The following is a 12,695-nucleotide window of genomic DNA, read 5'->3' on the forward strand; positions in this document are numbered from 1 at the left end:
TTCCTAGTAGACATGATTGTTTTCTAATCCTGTTTTTTCCACCTTATCCTCTGAAACAAATACAAGAACAGTGATTTACAAAGGTAAATTTTCCAGCTTTCCCCCAAGTTTATATACTGAGCATGACATTGTGTGGTATGGAATATCCCTCTGGCCAGCTGGGGACAGCTGTCCTGGCTGTGTCTTCTCCCAGATTCTTGTTGGCAGCCTACTTGCTGGCAGGGCAGTATGAGAATCTAAAGAGTCCTTGGCCACTGCTTAGCAACAACTAAAACATCCGTGTGTTATCAACATTATTCTCATCCTAAATCCAAAACACAGCGCTATACCAGCTGCTATGAAGAAAATTAACTCTATCCCAGCCAAAATCAGGACAGACCCCTACTGCTTCTAGCTGTTCTCCCTTTCTGTTCTAGTACATGTTTCTACACTTACATTACAGCCATCTTACATTTTTCCAGAACAGCTCCAACAAGTCCAGCAGAAGACAAAAGTCAATTAAAGGAAGAAAGCTTAAAGTGCTGAAGATAAACCTAGTTAGTGGAGAGTGAGGACTACAAGACCTCTGATGCTCCCCATCAATAGCAGCTTGCAGCTGGGCTTGAAACAGAGAAATCTGTCAACAGCTTGTATGTAAACTTCCTACAACTGTTGAAGTCTTCAGTTCCTCTTGAATTCCCTGACACTGCTGTACTCTTCCTTGGTCTCAGAGAAAGAAAATAGTGTTTTTTTCTGTTTATATACGGGCTTGAAAATTTCCTGGTGGCCCTTTTGCTGAAAGGCCCATGCCATGAAGGATTCTGTCAGCTCTGCTCTGTCCCTTGTTTTCCCTCAGGTGAGGAAAATACCATCCTCTGGAGAAACCAGGTCCAAATTAGTCATTAGAAAACATTGAAATGAATGAATGAATTTTTTTTAAAAAATCCACTATCATACATACATAGGACTGTATTAGTAGAAATTACAGTTTTAAATTGTATTATACATGATCATTGCCTTAGCAAAAAAAAATTCCTGATCACGTCTAGTTGTTGCAGACCTATGTGCCTTTACTGACTGTTTGCTGAGATGAGCAGGAAGATGGAGTGTAACTGATGTATAACAAGTTCACGCTCACATGTGCACAGAGGAGAAACAATTCTTACTCACTCCAGTAGCCACATTTTAATTAGGCTCCTGTGCCCCTCGTTTTTCTCTTGGACCTTTTTCAGCTTGCTTTCCATTTGTTTAGACTAGACATTAGGAAGTATTTCTTTACAGAACGAGTTGTTAGGCTTTGGAATGGGCTGCCCAGGGAGGTGGTGGAGTCCCCATCCCTGGAGGTGTTTAAGAGTAGGGTCGACATAGCACTTAGGGATATGGTGTAGTTGGGATCTGTCAGTGCTAGGTTAATGGTTGGACTAGATGATCTTCAAGGTCCTTTCTAATCTAGATGATTCTGTGATTCTGTTTGTCATGGGGGTACATGAGCACATGCTCACTGACTCTTCAGAAATCCTCCGGATCTAATTTACTGAAGGCAGGAGCAATTGGATGCACAAAAGAAACCTAAATAGAGTTCAGTTTAAGTAAAAATATTTTTTTTTTTTAAAAAAAGCATTTTTAAAGAGGAATACTAAAATTATTTCCCTTTATTGTTTTAGGCAATAACATAGAAATCTCTATGGCCTTAAGTATTAGTAGAAGAGCCACCTAGTTGTCATCTCATAAAACGTGCTGTTCTTCATTCAGTTTTTAGAAAACCTGTAAAGACTTTTGTGTTTGGAAGTGCAAAATAAATTGAATTGTATAGAGTGTCAGCAGTCTTAGGCAAAATGAAGCTTTAAGGGAGGCATAATGGCAGAGAACGTAGTGGTATTTAAATTACTGGGCCATAAAGGATGGAACTATCAACAAGTGAACAAAAAAACATAATCCATGAAGAAAACTCCCAGAGCAAAGTAGTTATTTCAACCCATTAAGGGATTCAACTTCTTTTCTAATTTTTGAAACAGATGGTATGACAAGATTGGCAATGCTCTACAGCATGAGCATAATCTAACTCATTCAAAGCTGAGCTGAAAATAACAAAATGAAACAGCATGGAAAAGACTCAAGCTAACACATGCATGGGGAAAGAAATTCAAAACAAAGAGATGCAAACAGAACAGGAAACCTGGAAAGCAAGTGTACTAAAGGAGGCCAAGAAAAGAGTGGCATACAGATGATGGCCACTTAACCAGGAGAGGGGTTTTAGCTATGCAGAATTTAATTGTCCAAACTGGAATATGGGTGGGATGTTGGGACTTGCACTTCTACACTCAGCTAATAGATCAGCGATTGCTTGTCTTTTAATGATGAGAAGTCACTGAAGCTTGAGTTTCAATGCCTTTTCTAACATTTTCCATACCTTCCTGACCTTCTTCATGGCAGTCATGATGAACCATGTTTTATGGTTCAGAAAATTTGTAAATCTTATCAGAGTTGCAGATTGCTCTTTTTCGGCCCCCAGGGAAGATCTGATTCAGCTCCACAGTGCCATCTTCTGAAACATCAGCACTGGGTGCTGCATATTTGGATATTTGTCATGAACAAATAAATATTCACCAGGTCCAGCTGTGTCCAGTGAGATCAGACAAAGTGACAGAACCACCCTTCCCTGACCAAAGTGTTTGGGGAGCTCTGTGTCTTTCCTAATTCCTTCTTTTTTTTTTATTTATAGCAATACTTAAACAATTACCATACATTACATTTCCACAACACATTCCTTTATAACTGGTTATGTATAATAGTTCAACATATCCTTTATTTATTTTCATGTGGGTGAAAAATGAAGTTATCATAACTCATTCAGAGATTTGATGGCTGTGAGCAATTCCAATTCATAAATCTCAGGACTTGTTTTTTTTGTCCTTTTATTGTTTGCTTCTGTAACACCTTCAATACTTTTTTAATGGTCTCTTTTGTGACTACTAATGCATAGATTCAAAAAACATCCTGAGTTTAATTATGTCGTAAAGAGAATCAGAGTGATGCTTCACGTAATGTTTAATTTTCCCTGGATGTCTCGATTTTTTCTTTTGAATCCACAGTCTTTTGCTCTACTAGCTTAAATTTAACATGGTTTATTTGGAAATAAAGACCAAACCTATCAAGTTTATCATTAAAATATGTTAATTGAAATAAATTCAGAAACGCTGGTAACTGCTTTGGAGTGCAAAGTGGTTTCCTGAGAGGTTAAAAAGGAGTCCTGACTCCTGTTCCCCTTCCTGGTCGCTTTGTATACAATTAATTCAAGTGCTTTCCTTGCTTCCTTCTGTAACATGTGTGTTGTCTTATTTGATCTGTGCAAAATGTTTGTAATGAAAATTGAAAAAAACAGTATTTTTTCCAAGTTGGTTTTAATTTCACCGAATAGTGATGCCTGGTCCAGTACAGAAAGAGAAAACTACAGCCATTTTGTGAAATTCTGTGCTTTGTTTCCTTGCAGACTGGCTAGATGCCTAGTTCTGGGCACCTCCAGTGTTGGCCAGCAAAATTACAGGTGAAAGGGTAAACAAACAGTAGGGTAGTCATAATGGATTTTTTGTATCATGCCATTCTATACATTTAACTTTTATTTCCTTAAGCTAAGAAGCTTCTTTCATTAGGGTTGCTACAGAAGATTTGGAGAGACACAGTTACATCCAAAAGGGTGCCTCAGAACGTGAGAACTACATGAATGTTTTATCTGACTTTTTCTTTGGGAAAGCCTCTTCCTGCTTACTGATTACCCCTCTCTCCTACCTCAGCCTGAAGAAGGTCCCTGTTGTAAAAAACATGTCCCCTGGGAGATTACTAGGATATCTCCCAGTAAGGTAGGTAGTTATATAATTTCATTTCCTTCTTCTCGATCCTTCTTATGGTTTATTATGTTGCTCTTTTGCATGTCTTTTCCTGCCAGCTTGGCTTTTCCTCTTACAGTCTTTTGAAAGCTCAGCAGTACATATGCTCACCTTGTAAAAATCATATAACTCGAAAAAATAATTTTATAATAACCTCATTAAATTCATGATATTCATTCTGTCCTGAGCTTCATATTGAGACAGTATAACCAATGATGAAAGGAAGGAAAGGTGCTTAAGCCAAGTAGCACCAGCCCATGGGCACTGTCAGTTTTCAGGACAGTTGTTCTTAACATTTAGTAATTTTAATTTTGTTCGTTTTGAAGGAAAGATTCTAAACACGTGATAAAGAATCTGAGTGAAAATTCTTTCCATTTGTAATTCAAAATATAAGAATAACAATGATTTTCTTGGGCCAGGGTTTACATTTTCCATTAACACAGCAGTTACCAAGGAAAGGTTTTGCATCAGGTTTATAAAAAATCATTACATGAGCAACAGATATATTCCTGAATAATATCTCACGTTCCAAATTAAAAGTAGTGTTTTACAGAGAGTATCTTTTTCTGACTTGATTTTAAGTCATTATAGCGACTCATTAAAATACATTGTTTCTGAGAACTCCCTAAGGCAGCAAATGAAATGTCATACAGACAGATCATCATCTGTAAGGCATTCACAATTATGACTTTTATAACACAACTCTATTTTTTTTAATTGACAATGTGTCCTGAACTTCATTTTTTTTACAGTATTACAAGTAGCTTTCAAGTGCTGGGAATCACTTTGGGTATGTACAGAGGGGGATGATCATGGGGATACATCCTGTCATTGCCTCTCAGTATGTAAATACTGCACTTGTAAGTGCAAAGGTTCACCATGGGACTTTGTGTATACAAATGTAAGAAACTGTTTTCAAGCCCTCATGGTGAATTTAACATAACTGTAGCATATAGTAACACACTGGCTGACTGCACAGATCTTTGATGGTATTATCTTGCAATATATGGCCTATACTGAGGGGAAGGGCCTGGGCAAAGACATCACAAAGGTGTAGTGGTGTAAGCACTAGCTATAGGGAGTGGAGAGAAAGATGAGGTTCATTTTTACCCAGCACCTGCAGGAACTTCAATCCAGCTGTATCCCACTCAATAATATGCCCTTCTACCCTCCTCGAAAGGCCTCTCATTCTCTCCTGTTCAGGCTTTTAAATACTCATTATATCCTTGGATGTAGATCTAGGTTAGTGTCCTGACCACACACACAGGGGAGTATTTTATATAGTGCAAAGTATAAAAATGTCAAACTGAAATCCTGCTAAATGAGAATATTAGGAGTATTTACTACAGCCAAACAGAGCATTTGCCTGACACATCCAAAACCGTTCAAATCCCTATCATGCAGATCGTTTTATTCGGAAGAAAGAGATGTGCTTGGTTTTCCAAATTGACATGTTTTTCTGATCTGTTTATTTTGCTAATAAGCTGCAATATCAGATGGGGAATTCATCAAGGATGAATCAAGCAGTCGGTGCTGAGGATGGGACCTCCAGATGCTCTGAACTGCCCTCTGGGAATGCTGCTCTCCCCTCTGCCTCCATACCCAGCCTGCTGGTACAGGGCTCAAGCGGGCTGCACACAGCCTTCTCTTGCTACAGGTTCATGCCCTGGTGGGGCTGGGATCACTAAGGAACTAAATCATGCCTCTAGCTATGGAAATAATACACTGATGCTTTTTGCAGGTGCATATAATCTCCTCTCACGTTAATAGCTGCTCTGTCTGAAGCACTGCTAGCACTATTACTGCTCTGCTTGCAGAGGGGCTTGTTTCTGGCAGGTGTGCTTGGCTGACTAAGAAGTTAGTTGCTTGAATTTTTTAGCTCTGCTGCTTTGAAAAGCTGTATGTTGTGACATCATCACCAAGCAGTGATGTAATACCTTCAGTAAATACCACGCTGTCAGGACAGAATGAATTTCACATCATGGTGGCTGATCAAAGTAGTCCACTTTCCCCTTCTCCCTAGCTGCCTGGCTGCTTCCTTCCTCCTCCTCCTTCTGTCTTGCTCCCCCACTCTCTATCCCGCGCTACTTTGCCCCATGAAAGGATAAACATTCCCTCTCCAATTCTTCTTAAACTAATAGGAGGTATTGCATCTCCCAGTTCCATTTAGTTCTTTGGCTCTAATCTAACCAAAACACACCCAAGGAGGGCTTTATCATGCTCTGGAGATCCTTATGTGACTCTAGGGACTAATAATGGCTATTCAGCAGCTCACTTATATACTATGGAAACAAAGATGGATAACCCAAGGGAAAGAGAAATAAAAGGCCTAATCAAAGGAAAGAGATAACTTGAAGATAAAATGTGATGGATTCATGAACCAGAGAAATACAAAAGACTCCTCCAGATTGCAGAGGTTGTGAAGGAGAAAGCTTCTCACTGTAAAAGATAAAACACTGTGTGAAGAAAAGTCACTGAGGTCAGGAAAAAATATTGCTGCTGTCATAGTTATGGCCCTCAGATGAAATGATACCTTTATTTGACATTTGTCCCATTAAGATGGGGAGGTCCAGCTGCTGACCTGCTGTCTAGATCTGGCTTATCCATCCAACCTAGAGTGGTTATTTAGGCAGCAAGAGCTACCCTAACACTTGAGTGCTTCCTTTCAAGCACAGGGTCAGGTTGGACGGGGCTCTGAGCAACTTGACCTACTTGAAGATGTCCCTGCTCACTGCAGAGGGCCTGGACTAGATGACCTTTAAAAGTCCCTTCCAACCCAAACCATTCTATGATTCAGGGATGTCCCTGTACAGAGCATGTCGTGAGCTGCTCCTGCCTCTGCTGTCCAGAGAGGGTGAAACAAGGAGCAGACACTGCTTGCACAGTCAAGCCTCATCTAGCTGCAATAGCTGGTACTGTCATATCCATGTAACCTGCAAGGAAAGGAATAAGCCCTCCCCCCCACATATGTCCCCACAAATAACCTATTGGACCCACTTTTTAAAGCTGTGAAGCTAGATTAAATGGATTGTCCTTAATGAAAACAACGAGTAAAAAGCCTTCCCAGCTGAAAAAAACAGGTCTGTTAATTCCCTTTCAGTGCTCTTTGCTGTTCTATAAGATGTCTGATTTTAATTCTATTTCCTTAACACATTAATAACAGGACACAGCCCCAGGTAATTACTCTTTGCTGTTGGAAATGAAACTGGAAGCATTTGAGATTCCTGTGCCTGTGAAGGGTTTACTTTCTGGGTCATGGGGGACTGCACTGAAATTGCTTTACAGGTTTTTCTTCCTTGCTTTTGAATTTGTGAATGATCAGCAAGTGGTTTTCTGCCATCAGTCAGGAGGTGTACTTTATCTGAGTCATTTAGATGAGAGACCCAAATTCTGGTCTCAATTTCTCTTAAGCAAAAACTTTAAAGGTAAAGGCTGCTTTCAGACTGAAATATGATGTTTCATGGTTGGGACTCAATCTGAGGGGCCTTACAACATACATTCCCCAATCAGCTACATATCTGGGGAGCATCACCCATTCAGCCTCTCTGAATTTAAGAATAAGAAAGCAGAATCCATTTACTCAAGTCCCCAAGCAAAGCAATTTGGACTTTGATTTTTTGTAGCATCTTTTGGCTGATTTATGCTATGATTAAATTTTTTGTTGCTGATGATGCATTATGCATGCAATATCTGATGAAGTAAGATCACTGTAAAGTCTAAAAATAGAGTCGTTCAAGTATCCTTAAAAGAAAACCTGACAGGAATACTAGCTCACACATCAATGAAACTGAGCTGCAAAGGCACAGTCCTCATATCCGCACTTCATGCAGAATTTAAAGCATAGACGGATCTCTGTTGTGAATATTTCTACCATCTAGACCTCAGAGGTGATTTGATTTAATTTAGTTTAATTTAATGAGACAAGAAGACTGGCAAGGTGTACACCGAGTTTTTCCGTACAGCAAAGGTTGGTAGTTTTGCCCGTTTTGCCCGCCCCTGTTAATGTGTTGCAGTTGGCTGGTCATGGCTGCTCCTCAGCAGACCAGTGGGTGCCACTGCAAGTAAGGGGTAGCACTTCAAAACAGCTTTTATTTTCTCTCAAATAAAAGAATGAAACAACTCAACCTTATCGACATCAACGGAGGAAAACATCTTTCTCTCTTTCAAACTAAGCAGACACAGCCTAAACATCTGCTCTCTGCCTGAATCATTTATTCTCTTCTTGATGTGAAAATGTGCTCAGGAGGGTTCAGGGATTACGACTGATTCCTATAACCTGCTTATTGGTGTCCTAGTAGAAGCATTGACTGCCTTCTTGAGTCATTGGGGACCCTAAATCCTGTTGCACTGTCCCCTTCCCTTGGAATGGTCACCTCTAAGGGTGAGAACATAATTCAGCCTCCTCCAGGGTGATGAGGAAGGTAGTGAGTGAGTGTTTGGTCAGCTAAACAGAGCAATGCACATGTTTTAATCTGTATATTCACTGAGTGAACATGTGTCTATGGGTGAGATACAGTTACGCAGAACATGATAGGGGATCCAGTGATCCTTGGGCAACATATCACTTCAATTTAGCCTCCTTCACGTAGCTTGAAAGGGGAAGAACAGGGTAGAGAGATCCTAAAAAGCTATGGTAAGGGATTCTTCCAGTTTAGACATGGAAGAATACATTGAAAGGTACAGAAAACATGAATGACAACTAGAGAAAAAGCAGGATGACTTCCCTTCCCAGAGCCCAAGTGATCTTCAAAGCTTCTCCAGCATGTCTTTTAATGTTTGCCTCCGTGCTGACATCACTTTCCTCTTCTCTGGAGTTAACCCTGAAGAATACAGGTCTCCCTTTGAAGACTGCTTGGTGCAATTTATTATTTTGGTTTTGGTGTGATAGTAACTGCTGTCAGCACATGGGAATCGACAGCGGGCTTTGGTTTTGAACACAGCAGTTATAAACAGACCTGCCTGTAGAGAGCACGGAGTTGACCTTGCAAACATTGTGCACAGTATTGACATCGGATTGCTCCTAGTGAAGGGATTTATTTGTTTTGCCTCTGTATCTTCAGCAGTGGAAAGCTTTGACAGAATATCAATGCAATGGGTTATTTCTCAGGCATTTCAAGACAGCCTTCCCCTGAAATCAAGATTTCATCAGTTTGAGACTTGAGAAAAAAGCATTTTTTTGCTTTCCCCACTGCAGCACACAGTGTCTCTAGCTGGATCATTTCAGGCATATTTGCAGTATTTGAGTAAGCTTTCACTACTTCACACACAAAAAAGATACAGGCTTTCGGTAAGTGTATGTAGAACAATTAACCTCTTAACATTCAGCGAAAGAGAGATTAATTATTTCATTTGCAGTTGCTACTTCTAGTCTGTTTTGTTTTGAATAACACTGCTATGGTAGTTAATGACTGTAGCACAGACAGAGAAATCAAAAGTGAGGTAGATGTACTTGCAAGCAAAGCTGCATGCAACCTGTCTTCATACCATGCTTGATTCTTACCCTTTAAAATGGATTAAATGAGGGGTCTACGTTGTCTGCTAGCACCTCCATATTCAATATTATAAACAGTGTTTAATGCATGCAGATTTGCCCTCCCTATGGTGAGTAACTCTGACTATAGCAGTCTGTTGCTTAATAGTATGTGACAGAATTGCTGCTTTTGCTCATTTTGTGTGGATTTGTACTTTCAGAGCCGAAAGCTCCAGGTTTATTCCCAGTTAATGACAGTAGCACTAGTGCCTGCGCACATTCATTATTTACATAGAAACAAAATTAAAACTTTGACAGAGGAGAATATTTTAGGTAGATTGTTTCTGCTTTCATGAAGCAGTGGAAAGCAGTGATGCCGTAACTGAGAGAAAAGCACAGTTAGATCCATCTTTGATACATGCAGAAGTGACAATGCAATTTTGCCAAGGGCCAAAGTATTCTAGACCCATTCCTAACTAATGAGCTAGTGATCCATCTCCCCATCAAATAAGGTACTTCCACACCATGAAATTTTGAAAATTACATGAAATCCGTACAACATAACTGCATCCTGAGAGTTCTTTTTAAATTATTCAAATCTGTAGGAAAGATAAACCCATCAGCCAGATTGTCATTTATTTTTCTGTGAATCTGACAACATAAATAGTATGCAGTTGAGATTGCAGTAAGTTGAATTGTTTGCTGGTTTTGTCCTAAATTTATAAAGGTCAGATGAAAGCTCCTTTCTATCCACCAAAAAAGCAGTTCTTCCCCTAATCTACATTCTTAAACACTGGAGGAAAATATTTCATTTAAGCCATCCAAGACAAGAATATCAAATATCTATTGGGAAAATAAGTAGTTTTGGCTCCTGAAATGTTAATAGAAATATGAATCCCTCTAGTATCAAGCTCATATAAAATTTTCAGTAGTTTTAGAAGTAAAACTTATGAGCATGCTTACTGAAAAGTCTGGTTTATTATTGTGAAGGTAAAAAAATAATTTATTCACCCACGCTCACACACTCTGTAAATTTGTTTTTATATTTAGTCTTGGTCCTTAAAGTATAGCTGTTGACAAAGGTTTAAGGTGAAACTCCATTTCTGCTCCACTTCCTTGTCCCTCTCCCAGAAAACGGATTTTTCAAAACAAATATTTTTTTAAGACTATCTATTTCAGGAAAGATGGCATTTCCACTCAGTTACATGAGACCAATTCTGCAGCAGTCCTCAGGGATATGACAACATAAAGATTATTAAACATATCTGATTCTCACTACTGCCCTATGTTCTGAATATGTTTCTTTTATTTCTCCCCTTCTTCATTCCCTGGAAAAATACTGGCTTTAATATTATACGAGTTGATACAGTTCTTCAATTTCTAAAATGAAACATTTTGAATCCATTTTGATTTTACAGATCAAATCCTGAACTACTGAGATCAGCCAGAATTTTGCTATACTTTTAAAATACACCCTATGGCTCAGTAACCTAATGGCAGACATAAAATGGATGTTCCAGTTCTATTTGAGGTGTTAAGCTTGTGCTCCAGCCTCATTCTACTTAAATGATCCTTGTCTTGAACACCAATTTTGACTATCTGAGAAGAAAAGGAGAGGCATAATTTACAAAATATTTGGGCTGTTGAAGACACACCTGGTGAGTGGATTCTGATGCCAGCCAGTCCCCAAGGGAGGGCACTGTCCTCTTTGACTCCTTCCATAGGAGCCCAGTATCTGCACCCCTGAGGACCTCACCTTCAGCAGGAGGACATGCAGGGGAAGACTGTCCTCTTAGATAGTGGGTTTCAATACATTGGGGATTTAAACATCAAATCCAACACTTCATACCCCAACCTGCAAATCCCTGACAGTCAGGTTGCAGAACCATGGCTTGGTATGGTCCTGGTTGGACTCTTTACCAAGCTTTTAGTTTTTGCTATAACACTAATAATATGCACAGAGAAAGAGAGTGGAAAATCCTATCCTACATTAGGACCTGAAAGACTTAACTAAAACCAGTCTGAAATTAGCCTGCGCCTGTGAGGTGTTTTAGCACTGTGGAAGGACAGTTCTGCTGCTAAAATAGAATGGAAGGGATCATTTTCAAAGCTGATCTGGACAAAAAGGTGAAGATCACTTCGTTATGGACATATTTAGCTATTTCCAGCTCAGGAAAGCACCTGTGTATGTGATTACACAATACCAGGTGCTTGAGCATTGCCCTAAATAGGGACGACGCTGCAGATCTAAGGTCTCTATGGGCAACCGGGCTCCGACACAATGCTTAGCTCAGTGTTTATGACCAAAAAAGCAATCAGATATGACAAAGAGTAACAAATTATGTTTATCATGGAAAAGGAGGTAAATTCACCTTTCTTCAAACCATATTTCAGTTTTACCGGGTGCTCAGCACAAGTGAGAATTACGCTGGAGGGCAGAAGTCTGCTACTGCTGGATCAACAAAGCCTCTCTAAGTTTGATAGCTGAATAATTAAGAAAGACAGTGCTTCCGTCAATCCTCTCTTAACTATGAATTGCTTCAGTGCTATATTTACAGCTGTTACATAATCTTAAAGGTTGCTTATGATATAATGAAGAAACCCAGCAGGTTGCCAGCTTAAATAATATTTCATGTGTGTGTTAAAATGAGTAGTTACAGTCCTGGGACTTGGAAAATCTTCATTTTGGTTTATTTACAGTATTATAATAAATTTTGCTGCAGTGTGGAGCTAAATTATTTTTTAAATAATGATGCAGATTGGCTTATTACTCAAAAGTAGAACCAAAATCAACAGATGTAACAGATATATTTAAACTAATTACCAACACATCACCACAGAAACAGGCACATGGCGCGTGGATTCTTTTTCCTGCACCAACCATCTGATCCATGCCTGTGATCATTAATTTAGCACATGCTGAATTGTATTTTCAAATACATCTCCAAAAAAATGAACATGTTCTTCAATTTTCAGATTCCAATCATTCTGTTGTGGACACCCTTCATTTAAAAACTATCTGGACCTTGATAGCCAGCAACATTATTAATCACTGAAATGTCTAATGGCCCAGTTCTGCTGATGCTGAAATTATTACATGACAGTTGCCTCTTGGCAGCAATTACTGAATATCCAGAGTGAAATGTATCAGATGCCACAAATTGAACCGAAACTGAAGTTTTATAGTAAGAGGTTGGTGTGGGGGCAAAGAAGGGAAGGAGGGTCAGAGCACACCCTTGCTGATGGGTTTGGTGAGCAGTGGCTTATGAGTTGTCTTTGAATCTTCTACCAGCTGGAGTTCTAGCAAGTCCTCAGTAAAATTTTAACAAATACAGATTGAACTGGGACTTGCATAGCTAAAA

The 12,695-nt window shown here is 39.4% G+C and overlaps 1 long non-coding RNA gene across 5 annotated transcripts in view; it reads left to right on the top strand.

The window, feature by feature from the left end:
- The window catches only part of LOC141930047 (uncharacterized), a 105,247-nt gene that overhangs the window by 11,177 nt on the left and 81,375 nt on the right, over positions 1-12,695 (top strand). For 4 of the 5 annotated variants that reach the window (XR_012625212.1, XR_012625210.1, XR_012625192.1 and 1 more), the window contains exon 5: positions 3,771-3,836. This is a non-coding gene — a long non-coding RNA (uncharacterized LOC141930047). Of the gene's footprint in view, positions 1-3,770; positions 3,837-5,347; positions 5,605-12,695 lie in introns of all 5 variants that reach the window. The other variant, XR_012625200.1, reaches the window with a different exon arrangement.

The sequence above is a fragment of the Strix aluco genome, chromosome 1, assembly GCF_031877795.1.
Source record: "Strix aluco isolate bStrAlu1 chromosome 1, bStrAlu1.hap1, whole genome shotgun sequence".
Classification (NCBI taxonomy): domain Eukaryota; kingdom Metazoa; phylum Chordata; class Aves; order Strigiformes; family Strigidae; genus Strix; species Strix aluco.